This window comes from Carcharhinus amblyrhynchos, chromosome 6 (genome assembly GCF_965287045.1).
Source record: "Carcharhinus amblyrhynchos chromosome 6, sCarAmb.v2.hapA, whole genome shotgun sequence".
NCBI classification, from domain to species: domain Eukaryota; kingdom Metazoa; phylum Chordata; class Chondrichthyes; order Carcharhiniformes; family Carcharhinidae; genus Carcharhinus; species Carcharhinus amblyrhynchos.
This window is the reverse complement of record NC_137329.1, coordinates 86,747,544-86,765,797: the sequence shown is the minus strand read 5'-3', so window position 1 is coordinate 86,765,797 and position 18,254 is coordinate 86,747,544. Positions and strand designations below refer to the sequence as shown.

The 18,254-nt window shown below is 37.9% G+C and overlaps 1 long non-coding RNA gene across 2 annotated transcripts in view; it reads left to right on the top strand.

The window, feature by feature from the left end:
• The window catches only part of LOC145344076 (uncharacterized), a 144,448-nt gene extending 126,562 nt beyond the window's left edge, over nucleotides 1-17,886 (top strand). For both annotated transcript variants that reach the window (XR_013886835.1, XR_013886834.1), the window contains exon 4: nucleotides 16,822-17,886. This is a non-coding gene — a long non-coding RNA (uncharacterized LOC145344076). The remainder of the gene's footprint in view (nucleotides 1-16,821) is intronic.
• Nucleotides 17,887-18,254: the final 368 nt, after the last annotated feature.

Below are 18,254 nucleotides of genomic sequence, written 5' to 3'. Positions count from 1 at the left end.
TGAAGTAGGCCTACCAGTGGAAATAGATAATGCTTCCCTAATGAGAAAGCTGACGTTGTTTTGCAGACATCAAGCATTACATGTCAGGTCCTAAGTGACAGTCTCAATCAGAGATCTGGTTCAATGTTAAGTCATTTTGATAGTTAGTTTTCAATGTGACAAGCCCTGAAAATCCATTTTCATAAAGATAGGTTGTACGAAAAGGCATCAAAAACTTTACTGCCTTGTCAGATGCTTCTGGGTATTCTGAAGCAACCTTAAGCCAAATGTCAGTCAGGTAGTTCTGAGAAAAATTCAACTGTCACAGGACAGTTCCACAAAGCTGTCTTGCTCTTTCAATGTCAGGTTTGCAAGGATGTCATCATTAAGGCACACAAAGGGATTTCCTATACAGTAGGAACTTTGTGTTGGGAACAGGGAAATATTGTGTAGATATGTTTCAAACTTTGCAGGTGCTCTCTGATGTTGTGTTTCACACTGTTTGGAAACTGCATTTCTATTGTGGCCAAAATATCCCACAGAGGTATTGGGGGAAGTTGCAAATGGTAATTTGACTGCTCAAATTGTTTGGCCCATATCTCTATTTTCTTGATTAATGCTTCTACTTTGTCCTGCACATGAAAAACTGTCACTGATTCTACAATGAAATCATTGCTTAAGTAAAGTTATCTGCAGATTGGGAATTGCTGTTTGACCGGATTGACAATTTTGCGCACTGATACTGAACTCTGTTGGGTCCTTTAATCACCATCTGCAAACTCTGAAACATTATGAGTCAGTTGACCAGATTTCATTTCTGTTGGAGGTGGAACTTGTTGGCTAAAGCTCTTGAGATTTGTAGTTGCTGTGGCCAGTTCTGGGCCTGCTTTCAGCTCATCCTCCTTTGTCTTTCAAACAGATTTTTCCAGTCAATCTGCACCGCTACAAAATTGAGCAATGGGTCCATGTTGGGTGGTTCATCATTAGCTTCGTTTGTGTATTTATTTGAAGTGACTTCCTTCAGCTGAAAGTTGGGAAACGATCTGTCATTTAACCCAACATTTCTGTTCCCCTTGGAGATCTCCATTACTGTAGGCACCTCATGCCTGTCTGCAACCTCCACATTTTGACCAGATGAGTGATAACAGTGCTGAGGAAGTTGAGGTGTGTTCACTCATTGCTTACGTTGTATGTGCTCATTGGAGGTAATAGATGAGAAATCTGTCTGCCTCTGGGACTTAATGGCCACTGATCCATCTTCAACCATTCTCATTTCTTTATTATCAAGAGAACTTTGCAGCTCTCTTTTCTATTCTCCAACCATATTGTCAATTTCAGTAACAACTTCTTTGGTCAGGTCAAATCTCTTTGTAGTTACATCCTCTGCATTGTGCAAGATCCCACCGACAGCATAATTCAAATACAACTGATTGTCCATTGTTGCAGTAAGGCTCTGCACACCTCCTATCCATTTATCATTCATTCTTTTTGAATCAGGTAGTGTGGTTTCAGTTTGCCTGTGTCCCTTAGACTCCGAGAGACTGCCAACAGTGGCACTAAAGCCGGTTCAGTGCTGCAGTCATTGGAATCACCTCTATGTGTGAGAATATAGAGTAAGAAGTCTCACAACACCAGGTTAAAGTCCAACAGGTTTATTTGGTAGCAAAAGCCACTAGCTTTTGGAGCGCTGCCCCTTTATCAGGTAAGTGGGAGTTCTGTTCACAAACAGAGCATATGAAGACACAAACTCAACTTACAAAATAATGGTTGAAATGTAAGTCTTTACAGGTAATCGGAGAGAGGGGTAAGCACAGGTTAAAGAGATGTCTCCAGCCAGGAGAGTTAGTGATATTTTGCATGCCCAGGCAAGCCATGAGGGTTACACATTGTGTGACATGAACCCAAGATCCCGGTTGAGGCCATGCTCATGTGTGTGGAACTTGGTTATCAGTCTCTGTGCAGCGACTCTGCACTGTCATGTGTCATGAAGGCCACCTTGGAGAACGCTTATCCAAAGATCAGAGGCCAAATGCCCGTGACTGCTGAAGTGTTCCCCAACAGGATCTTTACAACACACCACAATGCAGAGTCCCTGAGCAGAGACTGATAGCCAAGTTCCGCACACATGAGGACGGCCTCAGCCAGGATCTTGGGTTCATGTCACTCTATCTGTAACCCTCACAACTTGCCTGGGCTTGCAAAATCTCACTAACTGTCCTGGCTGGAGACAATACACATCTCTTTAACCTGTGCTTAACCCTCTCTCCACTCACATTGTCTGTATTTTTAAGACTTGATTACCTGTAAAGACTCACATTCCAACCATTATTTTGTAAATTGAGTTTGTGTTTTTATATGCCCTGTTTGTGAACACAACTCCCACTTACCTGACAAAGGAGCAGCGCTCCGAAAGCTAGTGGCTTTTGCTACCAAATAAACCTGTTGGACTTTAACCTGACACTTCTTTTAACAGATTGTGAGACTTCTTACTGTGTTTACCCCAGTCTAATGCTAGCATCTCCACACCATGAGAATACAGGAGCAGAGCTGTGTTGCTCCTCCTGCAGAACTAGGTGAGATGTATGGACAAGCAACATCATGAGATCTGGACATGACAGCAGTGGTCAAGGCTAAACTCATTCTGGCATCTTCCATAATGCTTATCGTATTTCTTAAGTCTGTAGTAGAAGGTCTTATTTGTACTAAACTCAAACGACTGCAGATGAAATCTCACTTTCATATAAATTTATATCTTTAAGAAGTGTTCATCTTTGTAAGGTACACGTAATTATATTTTTCCCCCTGACCACAGGTTGAGAACCACTGTTATAGAACAGATAGTTCGAGAAGAGTATCCTGAAAACATTCAAGTTTGCTATTCCATTGCTGCTATCAGGAGGCCAGGAGACAACTCCTATGTCAGCCCAGGTTTTTGCACAATGGTAAACATCTCCATCGTTGCATAAATCCAAGAAGTGGCTGAAAATCATAAGTCCTGCCCATGAACCAGATCTATTATCTCCTTTATTGGGCTAAGTGTCAGACTTGTTTTATAATGTGCTTGTGCAGTGCCTTGGGAGATTTAATTACATTAGTGGTGTTATATAAATCTAAGTTGTTGTTCTGTAAACTTGTGGTCATCCATAATTCTGTTACTTGTCTCCTAACTGGGCAACAGAAAGAGGGTCAACCTCGGCATAGCTGGTTGACAGATGTCACAAAAACAAATTACATTGAATTAGCAAGAATGGTGCAAGACAGACAAACCTGACATGTAATATAAATCTGCTGGTGAGAGTAGCTACAAGCAGAAGCAGAGATATTGTAACTTGAACTAAGTCTATGTTATTATTATTTATTCTATGTTCAATGTCCTAAGTCCAATTCACCCATCAGCCCTCTGCTTGTGACTTACACTGGCTCCCAGTTAAACCATGCTTTGATTTTTAAATTCCCATTTCACTATCTTTGTAATCTTCTTCAGACCCACAACCCATCCTGAGATCTGCACATCTTTAATTCTGACCTCTTGAACATTATCGATTTTAATTGTTCCACCATTGGTGACTGTATCTTTGGCTGCAATAGCCCAAACTCTGTGGAATTCCCTTTCTAAACTTCTCTACCTTCTGAATTCGTTTTTCCTTGAAGGCATTCTGTAAAACCTCCCTCTTTGACCCTTTTATTCTTCTAGCTAAAAATCTCTTTGAACGGCTCAGTGTCAAATTTTGCTTTATAATGCTGCTTTGAAGCATCTTGGACTGTTTCATTATATTAAAGGTGCTATATAAAACAAAGTTTTGTTCTTAATTCTACTCTTAAAGTTTCCACTATTTTCTTACCTTTTGTTAGATCTTCTCTTTATTATAAAAGTGATTTCATCCTTAATCACTAAGGTTGCTCCTATCCCTGTACCAAATTATCTAACTTTCCTGCAGACATTATAATCAGGTATTTTTAGTTCCCTGATTTAAGTACTTTATCTTTTCAGCTTGGAAAGGAGGTGCCTTAAAAGGTAATTTTATATAGCAGAATACATAATATGGAAAGGATTAATTCAGAATGCTATTGTTTAATTGAACTGGAAGCAGGACAGAGGGCTACAATTTAAATTTATAATGATGACTTTAGAACTGAGGTATTTTTTCTGCAAAGTGTGATCAACAATTGGATTAAAGTTTTGGGCAGTGGCGAAAGAAAATCCTAGATTTATTTAACAAACAACTATATGCAGTAGTGGACAAATGGGTCATTTTGGCGGGCTGAATATTCTTCCTCATCTGTAATGTAAGTTACATTTTACCAAGGAAATGAAACCCCCCATAATAGTGTTTATTCATTTTTGGTAAATGCTTAATTATTTTGACTCAATTCTTGTTTATCTGTATAATCCTCAATGTGCATTGACCATATGAAGTTTCTAGCTTGCCTGTCATACATTTTCTTTACACCCTTCCACCCTTTATAGCTTTAAAAAATATTACCAGTGTGTTTTTGTACACATCCCAATGGAGAATCTTGTCACCAGAAAATAAAAGTTCCCCATTTCCAGTATCTAGGGTTAGTGTCAAGTAACCCATGGGCAGGTATATTACAGCCAAACACAAAATAGTGCTTTCTCTCTACTCTTAACCCAAATCTCCAAAGAATATCCATATTGCACGGATGTGGTTTTTCCCATTTCCCACATCAGTGATCCTAATCCCCACTTAACAAGGTGTATGGCCTGCCACATGATCAAAACCTGATATTAAGCTCTTGTGGTTTGTGACCACATAAACAATGTCCGGTGAACATAATTTTGTTTTTAAAAGACTATTTTTGTTAAACCTTAATGGTTATCTCTACCATTCTGTGGGCATCTAATAGTAGCTGGTAAAGTGCAAAAATTTAATGCATGCATCTTTGATAATCCTAATAATAAACCTTCTTTAAATTTTTTTTTTGCTTCTTGTACGTTGACCTTCTTAAATTTCCATAGGAGCAGCTCAAAACAGTTGTTTGGAGGCCACAAGAGCAATGTGACTTGATTTATCTTCCTATTTCCTTCTCTCTTGAAATATGCCTGCCTGAGACGGCAACAGGACCTCAGTTTACCATCTCACCCAAACAGCGCATTCAACAGGGGGGTACTCCCACTATACTTCACGAAAGTAATAGCATAGACTTTGTGCTTGAATTCTAGGATTTCACTGTATCTAGGATCGTTTTTATCTATTTGAGTAGTTTCTCACTTTCTGACAGTGCTCTAGGATAGAACCGTTTGTTTGATTGGCACAAGAACAGACCATGCAGCCCATCAAGCCTGTTCCATCATTCAGTATAATCATGGCTGATCTTTGGCTTCAGTTTCACTTGCCTGTCTGCTCCCAATGTTGCTTGATTTCCTGAGACCAACAATCTTTCTATTCCAGGCTTAAATATGTTTAATAATGTGTTAATTGAATAAATTAAGCAGAAGGTATTGATTGATTGAAGACATAGCAGTCAGATGTGGCTCAGTAGGTAGTACTCTCACCTCTGAATCCAAAGGTTGTGGGTTCAAGTCCCATCTTAGAATTCAAGCACAAAGTCTATGCTGTTACTTTCGTGTGTTTGGGTTCACTGCAGACTTGATGGGCCGAAGGGCCTCTTTCTGCACTGTAGGGTTCTATACTATGGCACTATTTTGAAGTTAATAAGAAGTATCACAACACCAGTTTAAAGTCCAACAGGCTTATTTGGAATCATGAGCTTTTGGAGTGCAGCTCCTTCATCTGGTGAGTTTCTATTTCACTAACTGACTGCTGGATGAATTAACATGGTACCAGAGAATGGGTACCCAAAGGGGAAAAGTGAAAACTAAAAAAACGTTTATCCAACTGAACATTGTAATCTGAGTTGCTTTATGAAGAATGGTGAAAGCAATTGTAATTTGTCAGGGTGTGATTACCTACTGATTTTCTTCAAATCTGAATGGAAAAATTAGATGGAAATGTGGACATGGATTACATCCTTACTGAAGAAAAAACAAGTATGTTCTTGCTTCCTAACGAAAGTAAAACCAAAAGCCATATTGTGATTTGGATGTCTCAGTTGGATACTGATGAAGGTTTAGATTTTCAATTAAGTTTCATAAATAAAATCAACAAGAAAGATGATCTAGTTGATGTGTTGAAGCATGGTCAAACTTCAACAGACTTTAAAAGATGGACCTTCATTCCATTGAGGAATATATTATTGACTTTAATGGCTGTGTATCAGAGATTTCGAGAACTTAAAAGTTGGAGAATTTTTAGTCAGTGCTTGTGTTTAAACGGCTGGATAGGCTTCTGGTCTTAACTGGCATTAGGTTCACAGAAAAAGTCACCCTTTTGAATCAAATACTGCTTTAAAAAATTTCTGGAGAAGTGGTGATGTAAATGGGACAGTCAGTGATGTCACAAAGAGTGGAGGACTCAATGATTATGATCTTTCAAGATTGTTCAGGGTCTAGGCACAGGCATCAATACAATGGAAGAGTTACAGACAGAAGAAGAGGACAAAAACACTTGATAGATCAGGATGTCACAACAGACAACAGGATTTCAGTAGCAAAATTAGGCAAATGAACTTCTTGAATGTCTGCAGAAAAGTTAACAGGTTCTTCAAACATGACTCAAAATACCATTTTACAATGAGGAACAGCAGGGTTTTCACACTGATGCATGATACCGAGAATTCAGAAGTTCAAGATGATGATAATGATCAGTATGAGGAAACTGTATTAGTCACAAGAAGTTTTAGACCCATAATGAGTGTATTAGTTGCAGGTTCATTTAATTGTGCCATAATTAGATAGTGTGAAACAAATAAAATGTTATTTTGATTTGTTCAATAATAAGGATCAATGTAAGGTTAGTGGATATGAAAGTTCTATTCGATTTAGCCTTGAGATTGACAACACATTGAGGTCACTAAAAATAATGGTGATTCAAAGCCTAATAGCTGGAATTAACCACTTCATTAGTACTAATACAGTTTGTAGCAGATACCCTTGCTGCTGAGCAAGTCTTCCAAGAAAAAGTCATGAAGGAAACTGGACATGGAATATGATAAAATAGTTGTCTTTTGAAAATTAGTGGATCTACAATAGGGCATTACCTAACAAAATTTGACATTTCTAATCAGAATGTTTGAGAAGTATTAATGGCATCAGATGACAAAGATCAACAAAAAGCAAATTGTCTTTAAGTTACACAAACAATTTGCTCACCCTTCTTTTAACAGATTAAAAATTCTACCAAAGGACACAGGTGTCACTCAAGATGAGTATACAAGGCTCATCAAAGAGATTAGTACAAATGTAATGTAAAAGGTATCGCAGAATGTCACCATATCTCATTGTAAGTCTCCCATTACATTGAGATTTTAATGAAGTAATACCCAGTGATTTAAAGATGTGGGAGAAATATGTAAAATGAAAATATTCCTACTTTATAGAGAAGCCGACCAGAATTAGATATCTACAGTAATACATAGTAAGATGAAAGACTGATTGATTATAGATAAATCATGGAGAAATGGGCATTGTATAAGACCATCCAAGATACAGTTATCCTGGGGATTCAATTTACTATACAACAGTGGGTCATAAAAAATGGAATGGTCCTGCTAAGATGTAAGGATAGGACAGTCATTGTCCAACATGGTAGTCAAACTATTAAGGTCCATTTATCATGGTTGATTGGGATTGATTTCAGAATCTGTGCAGTTAATAGAAGGCAATGGAACCCTGTTTTTCATATACTCATGACAGTTGAGGAACAGAATACTGTGAATGAAGGGCCAAATAGCGATAGCCAGAATGATTCTGATACACAGAATGGGGATATTGTGTTCAAAGATACAATAAAGTTCAATCATTAAAAAAATTAAATACATAGAACTTCTTTCTCAATTTTCCAGGCAGGGGTTTTGAAAGACCTGAAACACAGCCATTTTTGATGACATTTTCCATGCCAATCTTCTGGATGGCTATTCAAATACATCTGGTTTAGATATTTTTGGTGGGTGAAAATGGGAAATGGCATCCCTTGGCCTGGAAAATTAAGAAAATAAAAAAGGGTGATCAAAAGTACTTGAGCTACAGAAACACCTTTAGGAACAATAGCTATAGGTTTTGACTTTTCAAATATTTTAGGGGAATTTCTACATGGAGGTACACAGAGAATAAATTGACCATTGATCACAGGGAAACAACCTTTATTCCACAAAAAGTAAGAATGGAAAATGTTAGACTTTGCTAGTGTAAAATAGATGTTAGAAAGGAAATTTCCAACATCTAATAGGTATTGCCTGCTAATTTAAAACTTGAGATGCCAACTGGCACCCCATCCATATCTTAAGCATTCGCTTGGCAGCAACATGCCAAGACTTCTTTGCTAGCACCTCCCAAACCCTTGACCTCTACAATCCAGAAGTACAAGGCCACATACTGCATGGAAAGAGCACCGCATCTAAGTCAGAAACCATGCTGACTTGAAAATATACTGCTGTTCCATCATAGTCATTGAGTCAAATTCCTGGAACTCGCTTCCCAATAGCACTGCAAATAGCTTCCTCATTTGGATTGCAGTCATTCAAGAACATGGCTCAAAACCACCTTCTCAAGGATAATTAGGTTTGGGCAATAAATGCTGGCATTGCCAATAATACTGACATCCCATAAATGTGTAATCAAGAAATGATTATACAATTGCATCATCAATTGCACCATTACAAATCCCTGGATTAATTTATCCCTTTTTTAAGTGATCTTCCATATCAATTTACCAGATGGCTATGATGTTCAGAACAGGGAAGCACTCCACTGAGTAAAATGTAATCATGAATCCTGTTTCAAGTAGAAATGCACCCACATTTGGGTGTACTATTTATCGTATACTGCTTTGAGTTCACAACATTTAGAAGTTACACCATGAAACGTACCACCTGGAAATATCTTGTACATAATACAAACAATTAGCATTTTTGGATTTTATTCATTGTATGACTTTATTTTCAGCTTCTGTGACAGCTGTCTCATAGAACCACATATACTTAGAATACTGAAGGAGTTCATATGGTGCATTGTATCTCCCTGGCTTTTGATAGCTAAAATCCAAGATTAATCCCACCATCCTATTAAGTTCATCATTATATTTTTGGTTTTGTACTCTATACCTTGATTTACAAAACCCAGACTTTTATTGATCTGTTACAATCTACCCGCAACCATCCTTTTGGGGAATTATGTTTAATTTTCTTTATTTGTACAGATCCATCAGTACCTTATCATTAATCACATACTCCCATTCCTTATTTTCCCCCACAATGAATACTTGTCATTTGTCTACATTTAATAGTATTTGTAATCCACTTGTCCATTCTACCAGACTGCCCATTCTTTTTGAAGACATCTTATAGTTCTCCCTGTTTACTAAACCTGTTGTGTGTACACACTTTGTGCATATCTGGATAGTCTTTTATCCTTCTTTCGCTTAAAGAAAAATGGTTAAGTCTTCTCACCTGAAAGACATTTTTTTTCCCTCACTTCTAATCACAATGCTCTGTTCCTTCCCATAGATATATTGCTTCTCTGAGCTCCCCATTTGAAATTAAAATAAATCATTTTATTAGCATTTCATGAAAGTCCTTATTTTAACCCATCTTTATAGATACCTATAATCTATGGAACTGTGTGACCTAATCTTTCTGAGCCAGAAAATCTTAAAGGTTTTAAGTCCACATTTTAAGTCACCTAATCTTTATTTCCTGATTGACCTAATCTCCGCCATATCCTTTATCAACCAGTTGTCCTGCGATATGGCTCCTGTTCCTTCCCCCAAGCATTTTAAAATTTCCATTATTGTAAGATCAAACTCATCTAATGGAAAAGAAATGGAACCACTTTTAGGACAATGAAAGTAACTGGAATTTGTTTGTTTTTTCCGTATAGAATTCAAATAAAAAAGTAAAGCATGTATATTTCTGAAAAGTAACTTGGTTTGCTGTATTCATGGGTAGTGTTTATAGCTTTGTTAAAATGTGAAAATTAAACATTGAACTGACAGGTCTGTGTCTCATAACACAATATTGTAATTCTTGCACACCGGGTCCACGTGTATGAACTGCAGCATCTTGAAGAGTTCTTGTGTTTTATTGAAGTCTCTGGCTATGAAGTGTCTTGGTATAGAGACAGATCACAATCAAGGGTTAAACTAATTTTAGTATTTAATCTCAGAGGAGTTTCATTCATGTCATGTCCAATTGACTAGAAGTAGTTTTTATAAATTCCTTTAAGACATTGTAAAAACTTACTTGTTCAAATAATTACTGAAATTGCATTTTATTACTCCATTGCGAGAATTTCATTTTATTATTTGCTTACTTTGTTCTTTGGCAAAGTTAAAAAGGTCCTTTGCATCAGTTTTTATGTCAATTTTACCACATCAGAAGCTACTATGTTGCAGCTGCACTCTGCATTATAATCAACAATATCACTTTGCATTATAATTACCAGTGCTGTATGATGTAGCTGCTACCATAGCTGTTCTTCATCCATCAACATGCAAGTCAGAGTTGCAGATGTTAAATAATTCGCTCTCAATGTTAAGACTACATAGAAAAGTATAAATGGCCAACTAAAATGCATGACAATTGATGAGCAGAAACTTTAATTGAGATTTTAAAAACAATGCATCCTTAACAGCTGAAAATTGCTGAAACTTACCAGGTATTTGATTTATCAGCCTCATAAATATTTTATGAATTTTTTTGTGTGCTGTTTATATATGGTTAACAGTCTCCATCTGCTGGATCATTGCTGTATAGAACAGTTCTCGAAAGCTCAGTTAATTTTACTATAGTGTCGTAAAAGTGACACATGGATTGCTGTCTTTTTCCACAAATAGATCACTGTGCTTTGTAAGCTGTAGTAAAACCTGAAAATGGTTGTGTATGCCTGTATCCAACTGTTATTCTTTATAGTAGTCTATCATTTCATGATTTTGTGAATTGTTTAAAAGATTGACACATGAAACTGGAAAAGCGTGTGTCAGGTAATGAGCAATTTTGTAGAGTAAGGTGCTAATTTTACTTGCCATTGAGCTTAATTGACTGTTACTTGTATGTGGCCTTGCTTATTGGCAAGCTGGAATCTCCACTGTTCTTGTCCCTCGCCCTGAGTGCCGGCGTGCCCATTATCTCATTATTTGCATTCATATCTGTGTCCCATTGGTTAGGTTCTGCTGTCTCTGTTTAAGCACCACCTCATCCTGCAAGAAAGCGAGAATGTATCAGTGATTGTGGTGCAATGTTTTTGAGTAGTATGCCTATCATGATTGATTAGCTAGCAGTGTGCAGATTATGAGATGTGAGCATGAGACATGCAGCAATGTCAAGTGCATGAGGTTGAGGTGAATGTTTGATATGAGATGTCATTTGAGATTGTTGGCATTTGTGTGAAGAAACATGGCTGGTGAATTCATTGACCTTGACTCCTTGTGTGTCGTCATTAAATGTCTTGCGCCACTACATCCAGGCCCTCAAGGCTATACTGCTTCCATTGACTGTGATGGCTGTCTACTCCCATTGCCTTCCTCGAGTTCATTTGGAGGGCCTCAATGAATAGAGGACCTCTTTCCTCCTCCTGCATCAAGACTTGCAATACTGCATTGAGAACCATGGAGGACATTCTCTGCCTTATCATCATTGGTTCGTACACTTGCTGTTCAGAATGTCTTCCCAAGCCATTTACAGCACCTGCTGCAGTCAGAGTGCATTTTCTTTTAAAGTGGTGCAAGACTAACTTTAAGTAGTGCAGGTTAGCTCTAAGGGATGTTACCATCACAGGGACTTGGACCCTGTTCTGAGATGGGCAGCCACTCAACAGTATGTTTAGTGCTAGGTTGTACACAGCTATCATGAAAATCAGCAGTCAGCAAATAGTTTGCATGGTGTTTGCATTGGAAGGAATGGGTAGGAGTTAATTGTGCATTGTGATTCGCACACCTGTTTTTCAGAGCTATACAGTTTTGCCCCTCCGAGTCAATTTACAACATTTTTGTACAGAATTGTCCTTTTACCTAATACTTGCGCTTTTGATTATGGTTGTTTAATTCAATGCTTCAATTGTACTTCTCAAAAAGTAATTGTGATAAAAATAAAAATGCAGGGAGTAATTGAAATCCCAGCGTTATAACTTGGTTACAATTGGTGCAAGCTTTGTGTTCAAAAAGCAATTCTTTCCAAGCTTCTAATGACCATAGTGTAAAATGATACATTTTTTTACGTCCATTTAAGAAACATGTGGTTATGCTAGAGGAGGAGGGGTACTACTGGTAGAGGTCTATTTTGTGTTCTTCCTCTATTGCAGAGCACAGGAAGCCACTGGACTAGCATTTAAAACAGGATACTATTTGAGAATTAATATTTCATAATTCCCAAGCACCCTGCAAAGTCTTCTGATGACCACAGCAGAGTTCACTGCTGGCCCCTATACAGTCATGTATAATCACTGAAGTCCAGCATGAAGCAACTTCATGGTTTTTGCCAGTGAAACATTCAGAGAACCCACAATTAAAATATCTATTATGAATGCCCAAATTGCTATTAAAAAGATTCCAATCCTGTCTGGCTTCAATGAAAAATAGAGAAAGGAATTATAGAGGGCTTCACTATCTGCCAAGAAATCTGTCCACACATTTACCAGTGGAGGTGCCAAGTGAACAAACTGCAGCATGGATAGAAATAGCTGGAGTTCTTGCAAATGCAGACAAATCGTATATTCAGTCCTTCAAATGACAGAAGATGTTATAGGAAGTGGGTAAGACACATTAATTCCAGCAAATCACATTTGGCTGTAATTTGTCAGATTATTCTTTTTCTGCTGAGTAGGTGAAATAAGATATTGATTGGCAGCTAGTAATTGTATTCATCAAGTTGGTGAGCCACTACATTTTTCAGATATGGAGAGAACTGTTATTGTGTTGGATAGATATGACATTTTAGCTGAAGGAATCGTCTGAGAGCCTGCTGTTCTCTGATTTCACAAGTCAAAGTGGCTTTTAACATTTAGCCACCAGCACCATACCATTTTGGCTCAATGTTTTAAAAGCAAGCTCTCCAGAAATACATCATCTGACATATTCCTATGATGTCTCTGATCTGCTGAAATTCTTTGGGGAAGTGACAAAATTAGCAATTAAGGGATATCTCATGAATTTATTTCAGTAGGTCTTTCTGAAGGCAATTGATATAGTTCACGTATTGAAAGCTGTTGGAAAAATGTCAAAATGGAAAGCAGAAGTGATGAAAAATGGTTAAAAACCTTTTTCTGTATAAACACTCAATAGTGAGTTGTCTATAGGTTTCGTAGATTCAAAGATATTCAGAGCACAGAAGGAGGCCGTTTAGCCTATTATGTCCAGGCTGGTCAACAAAGATCTGACTACACTAATCCAATTTTCCAGTGCTTGGCTCATAGCTCTGGAGGTTATGCACAAGTGAATATCTAAATACTTCTTAAATGTTAGGCAATTTCTGACTCAATCACCATTTCAGGCAGTGAGTTCCACAAAATATTTATCCTCAGCTCCCCTCTTAGCCTACATATTGACTGTTCTACTAACGGAAAAAAGTTCTTCCTGTCCACCCTATCAAAGCCCCTCATAATCTTATACATCTGTCAGGTCCCCTCTTAACCAAAGGCTCCAAGTTAAACAGCCCAAGCCTATCCAATCTCTCCTCATTGCTCAGATCCTCCAGTCCATGCAGCATTCTTGTAAATCTCCTCTCCAGTGAAATTACATTCTTCCTAATATGTGGTGACCAGAACTGCACACACTATTCCAGTTGTGGCCTAACCAGCATTTTGTATAGCGATCGAACATGACCTCTCTGCTCTTGTGTTCTGTTCTTTGGCTAGTGAAGGCAAGTATCCCAAATACCTTCTTAACTAAATTCCTTTCCACCTTCAAGGAATCTGTGGATATGCACTCCAAGGTCCTTCTGATCTTCAGTACTTTCCAGGGTCCCATCATTCACAGTGTAAATCCTTTGCTTTATTAGCCCTCTCCAAGTGCATTATTTCACGCTTCACTGGGTTGAATTCTACTGGCTACTGCTCTGGCCAATCTCTTGCAGTCTATGGCTTCACCCTTCCAATTTCTGTGAGATCCGCAAACTTCTTGATCATACCCCCTACATCTTAAGTCCAAATCATTTTTGTACACCACAAATAGCAAAGGCCCTAGTACCGAGTCCTGTGGAACCTCACTGGAAAAGGATTTCCAGTCACTGAAATATCCCTCTAGCTTCATCCTTGGTTTCCTAACTTTCAACAAATTTTGGATCCAGTGCCACTTTGCCTTGGATTCCAGGGGCACTTACTTTCTTGACCAGTTTGCTATGACGTACCTTTTCAAAAGCCTTGCTAAAGTCCATATAGACAACAACTAATGCATTACCCTCATCAACACTCCTGGTTACCTCCTCAAAAGGTCTCATTCTCTGCTGTTACACTCTTTTGAAACATTGGGCCAGATTTTGCTGTCAAAATAACAGTGAAGTTAATGGCACTCATTATTTATGTGCAAATGGTAAAACAACTTCAGATGTGGGGCAGATGTGTAGTGAAATGTCAATATTTGAAAAATACAATCTGAATTGCATCATTCCATCATTGTCCTCGTGAAAATGCCACTTGACTGTCTGACCATCGATGTGTATTGTAAGACATAAAACAGCCATAGAATCCCTACAATGCAGAGAGAGGCTATTTGGCCCTTCGAGTCTGCACCGACCACAATCTCACCCAGGCCCTAGCCCCACATATTTACCCACTAATTTCTCTTACCTACACATCTCAGGACTCTAAGCGGCAATTTTTAGCATGGTCAATCAACCTAACCCGCACATCTTTGGACTGTGGGAGGAAACCCACACAGACGAGGAGAACGTGCAAACTCCACACAGACAGTGACCCAAGCCAGGAACTGAACCTAAGTCCCCAGAGCTGTGAAGCAGCAGTGCTAACCACTGTGCTACCGTGGCATCCACACTTTAAATCTTATTTCTTCAGAATCTGATTGTTTTAGATTTTTTAAAATGTCAACCTTTAAATTATTCTTTACTTTCCCATCTCTCATCTCTTTTAATCTAATTTTTTCCCCTATTTCTCATTATATCAATATTCAGAAATATTCAGGAATTTACAGTCATTAAACTGTTAAACTGCAAATGATGTGGCAAGAGCCTCATGTAACATTGATAAATTATAGCAATCCATTTGAATTTCAAGAATTGGCTGATGGATGTTAATATTGATAAATGAAATGCATAGTGCAGTTATAAGTAAGCCATTTAAACTTCAATTGCAATTGTAGAACTGCAGAAGTAACAAAATTCACAAGCCTTAGTTGAGACCAAACAGAAGAAGAATGCTTCAACATAAGATGTGCACAGGTACATGGAATAAATAAATACAACATTGATTAGCTGCTTCAACAAAAATAAACTGCATCTAGTTTTCAAATCATTTAAAGTGATGAGAGATGTATGTCCAGATTTCCACTGAATTGCCAGCAGGCAAAATTCTCCACCATTAATACAAAATTAGAAAATTGCCTTCTAGTGTGTAAATAGAATACATACGGAGGACAGGAAAAAAAAGTCATTCATATTACAACTTTTGTTTATTAAATTACCATTCTTATTATTAATTATAATACGATCATTTGAACAAAGGATTATATAGAATAATTGATGCTTGGAAGTGACTTGTAGCCTGATTTTGAATTAAGAATGAAGGTGTTTCATATACGAGAGAAAGTTTTACTAATGTGTGCTCCTCATACAGACTCTCTTCTATTGGCAGTGCAGTGTTGAAATTTTAAAGACTCATTTTAATGCGTAGAAAATCTTAATTGTTTGCATCCATGTTCCCAACTGAGAGCATCTATCAGGAGACATTTCAGAAGTGCAATTACATCAGACTTGACCAATGCTCATGTGGCTTTTTCAATTTGCCATCAAAGAATAGTTCAGTAGAGGAATAGGCCCTTCAGTTCACCAAGTCTGTGCTGACACAGATACCTCTCGAATTTGATATTTTCTTGCCCCTGCGTGGTTTATATCCCTTAGTCCCTGATTATTCATGTGTCTATCCAGATGCCTCTCGAACATTGTTAAAGAATCTGCTTCCACCACCTTCTCCGGCAGTGTGTTCCAGGCATTCCTCACTCTCTGTGTAAAAAACATTCCCCTTTTAAACTTTCTCATTCTCACTTTCAACCTGTGCCCCTGAATAATTTACCTTTCGACACTGGGAAAAAGACTCTAACTATCCACTCTATTCAAGCCTGTCATAATCTTGTAAACCTCTATAGGGTCCCCCGCTTATCCTCCAGCGCTTCAATGAAAAAAATTCAAGTTTGTTCAACCTTTCTTCATAGTCCATATCCTCTAAACTAGCAACATCCTGGTAAATCTCTTCTGCATCCTTTCTAATGCCCCAACATCCTTCTGGTAGTGTGGCAATCAGAATTGTACACAATACTCCAAATGCAGGCAAATCAAGCCTTATACAACTGCAACATGATTTCCCAATTCCTATATTCAGCTCCCTGACTTTTGAAGGCCAGCAAGCCATATGCCTTTTTGACCATCTTGTCCGTCTGAGTTGTCATCTTCAAGGGGACATACAGGTCCAGGCGGTGTGTGGATCTGCATGCCGAGTTCCCTCTGTATGCTAATATTTTAAGGGCTCTATCATGTCAGCAATGACTGTCAGCAACTTTTACAGATGCATCATATAAAGCATTTTTTCTGGTTCTATCACAGCTTGTTATGGCTCCTGCTCTGCCCAAGACTGCAAGAAACTACAAAAAGTCATGAATATAGCCCAGTCCATTACACAAACCAGCCTCCCATCCATTGACTCTGTCTACACTTCCCTCTGCCTCGGCAAAGCAGCCAGCATAATTAAGGACCGTATGCACACCTGGACATTCTCTCTTCCACCTTCTTCCAGGAAAAAGATACAAAAGTCTGAGGTCATGTACCAACCTACTCAAGAACAGCTTCTTCCCTGCTGCTGTCAGGCTTTTGAATGGACTTACCTTGCATTAAGTTGATCTTTCTCTACACCCTAGCTATGACTGTTACATTCTGCACTTGCTTGTTTCCTTCTATATGAACAGTACGTTTAATCTGTATAGCACACAAGAAACAATACTTTGCACTGTATGTTAATACATGTGACAATAAATCAAATCAAAATCAAATCATTTACTGTATACTTTCCTGTAAACCTTCCAAATCGCATCACCTCACATTTGTCTGGGTTAAATTTTATCTGTCATCTTTTAACCCAGGTCTCCTGCTGATTTACATCCTGCTGTATTTCTCTGATAATCGTCCTCACTGTCCACTACTCCCCCAATTTTTGTATCATCTGCAAATTTACTAATCAGACCATTTATATTTTCCTCCAAATCATTTATATTTATTACAAATCATAGAGGCCCCAGCACTGATCCTTGTGAAACAGCACTTGTGACAGACTTCCAATTAGAAAAATACGCTTCCACTGCTACTCACTGCTTTCTTTGCCTGAGCCAGTTTTATATCCATCTTACCAGCTCACCTCGGATCCCATAAGATGTCACCCTCTGTATCAATCTGCCATGAAGAATCTTATCAAAGGCTTTACTAAAGACCATATATACAATGTCCACTGCCCTGGTCAATTTTTTTTTGTCATTGTTTTATTTGCTTTCGTCTAAACTGCTTCAATGGCATAATTTTCGCAAAACACACAAGTACTACTTCCATAAACGTCAGTTACTTGAAGCTAAATCTTAATGGAATTTTGTGTTCTAAAGAAAAGGAAAAAATGAAACATAGATTTTTTGGAGTCTCTTATGGGTACAATTTGGATATTTAAATATTCAACTTTGATGACACTTTATTGTGCAACAATCCAGATGTTCTTGACTTTCATCTACACCAGTGACTTGAGCCTTAAGCAACACTTCTATTAATAATGTATACAGATAATCCAACACATCATTGAACATCAAGTACAACAAAGAGTCTGCCTGACATGCTGCACTTAATGCCTTGTTCTATTCAAGCCTGATAAATGATTAAAGATTGATTATACAATTTTGAAATTTAAGTATCACCGTAACTCTTCAATTTGTTCCAACCCTGCAAATGCATTTTAAAATATTATTGATTAGTATTTCTCATATCTCAGTCGTAATGCAATA